The sequence below is a fragment of the Nannospalax galili genome, unplaced genomic scaffold (genome assembly GCF_000622305.1).
Source record: "Nannospalax galili isolate Female #2095 unplaced genomic scaffold, S.galili_v1.0 scaffold303, whole genome shotgun sequence".
Classification (NCBI taxonomy): Eukaryota; Metazoa; Chordata; class Mammalia; order Rodentia; family Spalacidae; genus Nannospalax; species Nannospalax galili.
Window position 1 is genome coordinate 2,097,242 of NW_008349353.1, and position 5,814 is coordinate 2,103,055.

Below are 5,814 nucleotides of genomic sequence, written 5' to 3' on the forward strand. Positions count from 1 at the left end.
AACTTTATAAAATGTCGATACAGCCTCCTCCGTAAATCATGTCATAGGTTATTGTTGTTGTTGTTTTTGGAGTTGTGTGTGTGTGTATGTTTCAGTGAAGCTCCTTGCCGTTCTCTCCAGCCCTTTCTATAAAATGTTTCACAGTGTCCAACAGGCTGACATGCTTTGTAAGAGTGTGAATTTGCTTTCAGAGATAGAAACATTCAGGCAAAATCATGGGGGTCTTTGGTCTTCCACAAAGCTTTATAGTAATGCAATGCCTTTATAGTTTTTTATCTTTGAGTCTGGCATTCTGTGTCATTATTATTATCACTATTATTTTTTGCTGCTGCTATTCTTTTCAATTTTTCATCTTTATTTCTCCCTGGGCTGCCAAAACTGAAATCGCAAGGACCTCCTATGTGTATCAATCATTGCATTTGATCTGATATATTATTTAAAGAACCATTTTATACTTACAAATGTATAAGAAGTAGCATTTTTCTTAACACCTTTCAAAAACACACTTAAGCATACAACAGGGAGAATTTCTTTTGCCATTATTTTCCATTTTCATCAGGTACAAGGCAAAGCTATCAACATTTTGTCCTTCTTATGTCATATGACATATATTAATGAACAACCAAAGTAACTGCAGATAAATGTCTACTCAGCATGGTTTTCAGAGTTGGAGGCTGAAAGATGAGCGCTTGAACTACTGTCTTCTCCTTGTGTTTTTATACTAACTTAATTTCATGATTCATGACCCCTCAAATTTAAGATCTCTGGATTACAGGGTTTGTATTTCTCAATGTAATCATGAATTTTTTGAAATCTTAGCTCAGATGCCATTTTTTTTTTCTATTTTCTCCCTGTAGCTATGTTAAAGAATAATACGTTATTAAATAAGTTAAAGACATAGTTATATTTGACTAAACAACATTTTAAAGATGAGAAAATGCAATAAGAAAAATATTTATCTACAGAATTATTTTTATTTAAAAATTTTTATTACACTTTATGTGATTGGTGTACGCATATGAATGTATGTTGGTGGGGTGTGCATATGTGCCATTGTGCACAGGTGGTCCTGTTCTTCTACCATGTAAGTCCCTAGCATTGCACTGTGGTCAGACTTGGCTGCAAGCTTCTTTTTCCACTGAGCTCCACCTGAGCCCTCTTCCCAGCCTCCAGTCATTTATTCTAATTGAGATTCAACAAATCTCTAATCCAGTCAAGATTTTCTCAATTGTCCTAAGTCCCAATAAGGTACAGGGTTTAAAATAATCTACAGTGTATCTTTGGAGGACACAATGTTTTCAATTCTTTAAAGATGTTGCAGAGTCGCTAAGCACTAGAAATAAATTATATACCAGAAAATGTCCCCAGTTCAGGTAAAATAGAAAAGTCTAGGGTGAAGACTAATAAAACATCACTCAGTATTTTTAAAAGGTATATAAGCATACTTATCAGTTCATTATTAACCACTTTACAGACTGTATGTTAATACTGCATCTGGGAATGAAAATAAAATATGACATTTCAAAACCACAGTGAAATATTTCAGACAGACTCTCTGATATCCCTGTCATCTTGCTGATTCTCTTTGCGTGATTGATTAGTCTAATTTTTCCGAGTACAACAAAACAAGAGAGATAAAATAAAACAAAATAGCATGAATGACATTATGCTGTCAGAACTGGTATTCATAATCACCCTTGGTATGACAGTAGGAACTGCGTCTTTCAGAAAAAGATCCAAGTCCATGTTTGTGTTCCTCATGCAAAACATCTTTTTCTGGCATCCAGTCATCCTGTTTTGCTTCTAAATATAATGAACAGAAAGGTGTAACCAACTTATCATTTTATAAAACTTTTTAATAAATATAAAATATGAAGGGGCTTAGGAGGTGTGATTAAGTCTATAAAGTGCCTAATGTTCAAGCATGAGGACCTGAGTTCAGATCCCCAGAATTCACCTAACAATGAAGTGATGCACATATTAGATCTGGAACTCACCACTCAGAATTGGGGTAGAGGTAGATGAAGCCTGACACTCAGAGGCCAGCTACCCAATGCAATTACTGAGCTTCAGTTTCAGTGAGAAACTGTTTCAAAAAATGAAGTGTAGAACAATTGGGAAAGACACCAGACATTGGTTGATCTGTGACCTGCACATGCCTGAACACACATGTACATATACACATATCCACAAACAAATATGTACAATGCATATATGCACATTCAAAACATGAAACATAAAGATATGCCATTATTGACATCTTAGTACAGTAATAATAGTTTACTGTCTTATTCGACCGTGTGTTCACATTGTGAATCCTCTTCCTTTACACCTTAAGTCTAGCAAGATTGAGCTCATAAATCACTCACAATATCAGTTTGTTTTACATTTTTGCTATTCCCAGAAGTATGCTCAGAGGTGCAAAGATAATGCTTAATGCATTCCCAACTTCTTAATTTAAAAAAGGGTGAGTCTGATAACATTTATGAACAGCATTAAGAATGTATGTTGGTTAATATGTCCTGCATTCTGTATATAAATATTAAAGAAATTTTATTTTTGCTAGAAATTTCTAAGGAGAAGAGGGATTGTGGGATTTAAATCTAAACAGTTTTCTACTTCTAAGACTGAGAAGCAGTTTTTTGGAACACTGATAGAGAAAAAGAACAGTAAGAAAAAATAAGATAATCCTACCTCCCACTCTATTTCTCAAATTCAAGCATTCGTGAAAACATAGCTTCAAAAGAGACATTTGTTTCCCATTACTGCCTGCCAACACTGACTGTGAGTTCTTAGTAAGGCTGAGGTATCCCCTTCACTTGGAGTCTTTCATCCCAAAGCAGATAACCATCTGCCTGGAAAGTTCAGAGGAGGTGCTTATTCTAGCCATGGCAAACAGGAAGCAAAACTTGTCTCTTAAGATCTTGTCTGCCTTGGTGCTGTAATTCCGTTATCCTCTTATACCCAAGGGCACAGGAGAGGACTCAGATATTCATGCTCAGAGTGGAGTTCAGGACTCTGGGGCTTTGACTTTATCACAATATCAAAGAACCTGGAATAACTCCTGTTCTTTTTTTTTTGTTGTTGTTATTTCCTATTTCTTCCACCCTCTGTTGCTCAGGCTTTTTGTATTAAATCAATCATCATCCATCAGTGTTTTCTCTAGTCTGAGAGATATGATGCAGAATATTCACTGTACTCTTATCATGCTCAGGAACAAACATTCAGATGGGATTGCCTTCCCCAATGACCCATAAAACATTGCTTCCATTATTATCTCTGTGTGGGCATTTGAATGTAAGGCATGCCATTTTCCTTCTGTTTTATTCACAAGCACATTTCAAAATGCCACTCAAAATCACTGTGGAAACTGCTCGATTTGGGGTGAAAATGTTGGTTGCTGACAGTATTTCAAATTTTTGGTCAGGTGCCTCTATGATACATTTTTATTTCTCTTCAGTCAGAATAACAATTTGTTGAAACAGTGATTTTAAAAAGTGAATTCAACACGTATGTTATGAAATATGTTGGGATTTATATTTAAGTAATATGTTAAATTATTATTTCATATTCGAACTATTTTTAAAGTAATTTTCCAATATTTTCATTGAAAATAGACATTTTTCTTGTTTTGAAAATTATTTCAAATATGATCATAATACATTTGCTAGAAATAATTTATTTTACATCTTTCAAAAATATTTTCTAATTTTTTGAGCTACCAAAACAGAATTAGAATTACATGCTTTTAGAATTAAAAATAAATACCCTTTAGAGGGAGAAACACTGAAGCTGGTGAAATGTAAATTATATTGGTAAATTTTATGTGCTGTTTAATGTTGCTAAAAGAGCATGAAGAGGTCCTCCTTTTGTATCTCTCAAATCTGTTGCCCTGAGTCAGACAAACCCCCTGGCCCCATGGAAAGGGAAACAACAGCTAAGGGACTGAAAACAATACATCCTAGAGAACAACAAGGGACACTAGTTCCAACAGAATTTGCTATTGTTTATCCCACAATATAAAAGGCTTATTGTGAGAACAAGAAGTTGGAATCTAATGTAGGGAGACAAGATTAATCAAGAACTCAAGCTAACTGCTTTAACTTTTATTTAGTCAATTCCTAATGAATTCTTGTAAGAAACTGATTTGATGATGTGATGTTTGTATGCCATGTCAATCAGAGTACTCGGGAGTTTATGTTGGGTTTGATGATATTTTGCTATTTATCACTGTTTCCAGCCTCGTGTGGTGGTGCTGGCCTTTTAGTCCCAGCACTCAGGAGGTAGAGTCAGGGGGATCAATGCATTTCAGACCAGCTGAAGCTATGGGGAGTTCCTATCACAACAAAACAAAACAAACAAAACAAAACATTTATTGGTGTTTCTATCTATTGGCTACTTGTTGTTTCTTATTTCACTTATTAATGCTATATACTTAATATAATTTAGTCATTCAAACCCAACAGTACATCTATGTATATTATTCTTTCTGGACTATAGAGAACATTCTGAGTCTTCATGCCTTGTTCTATTCCAACTAAACTCTGTCCATTATTTTAGTGTCCTTGTGCATGTATTTTCACTCCTACCCCTGTGCTTTTTTCGGGGGTAGAAAAGAGCTGACAACATCTTTCATTAGCATGATTCTGTGAGGAGGCACTTTAGCCCCAGTCAACTCTCTCTTCTCCCGCATCTTCTATACCACACAGGGTTGTACAATTGTAGAAGGCTAGTATAATTACAAACAGGGAAAAGTACTTACTACTAGGTGCTTCACAAAGTAAGGACATTTGATTGAATTCAAACTTTTGCATTAAATAACTTAGTCTAGCCCCTGGAGACAGAGAATTAATTTTGGGTTTGCAGGCATTGAATTTATAAGGTATTCCATTAAGTTTATTAAATAAAAAACAAACAGCTTTTCCTTTCCAGTACAGGCCTTTGCTTTTAGCTTTCAACTGTTATAACAATATGTATATGATTGTAATACTGCCATTATTCTGTATAATTTTTTTTTTATTAAATTCTAAGTAACATGACCAAATTAAAACTACCTTTTGGGATATACTGAATCAAGTACAGAGTCACATCTAGGAAAACTCATACATAGGGATTGATCTAATTATTTGAACTGATTTTAAAAATAGAGAAACTAAGCTATAGAAATATATCAAGGAGGGGCATTATGTCCTTCATTTAGAGCAAGACTCTTAGGAAATTTTTTTTAAGGATTATTTGGATAATGATAAGCTGACCTAGGTTTAAAACACAGCCATTTAGAACTAACTACTATGTATTTTTCATCTCATGCACTAATTCATAGCTGCTGATAACAGTCATAATACATTTATATAAAATAAAATGGAAACCATTATAATATATTTAATTGACCTAAAGTAATAACTTCATACTTCATAAGTCACATGGTTTGTGATAAAGTACCTTCTTGACCATAGCTATGCCATGTTGAAGTCTAGGCTGAATCAAGCTTCTGAAAGTAAAAGGGAGTGAGCCCAGGGCAAGGTTGTCTTGAGAACAGGTCAGCATGTTCCTGGTTGTTCCTGCTAACTGCAGATTTATGGCTTCTGTGTTTTTTGACTTGGCTTGCCCTTGCAGAATAGCAATTGTTGTGTCACAGAATAGGAAGTGTTAGGGGGATTTTCCATCCCAATGCTTGGAAACTTAAACTTTCCACTTCTGGATGTAGTTTTCTGTATAAAAGCTTACCCTAAAGATGGTTCAGGACTGCAATTGGGAACCAAATGTCCTGTGTAGTCACTGGCATATATACCTGCCAGTGACTACTGTGATATA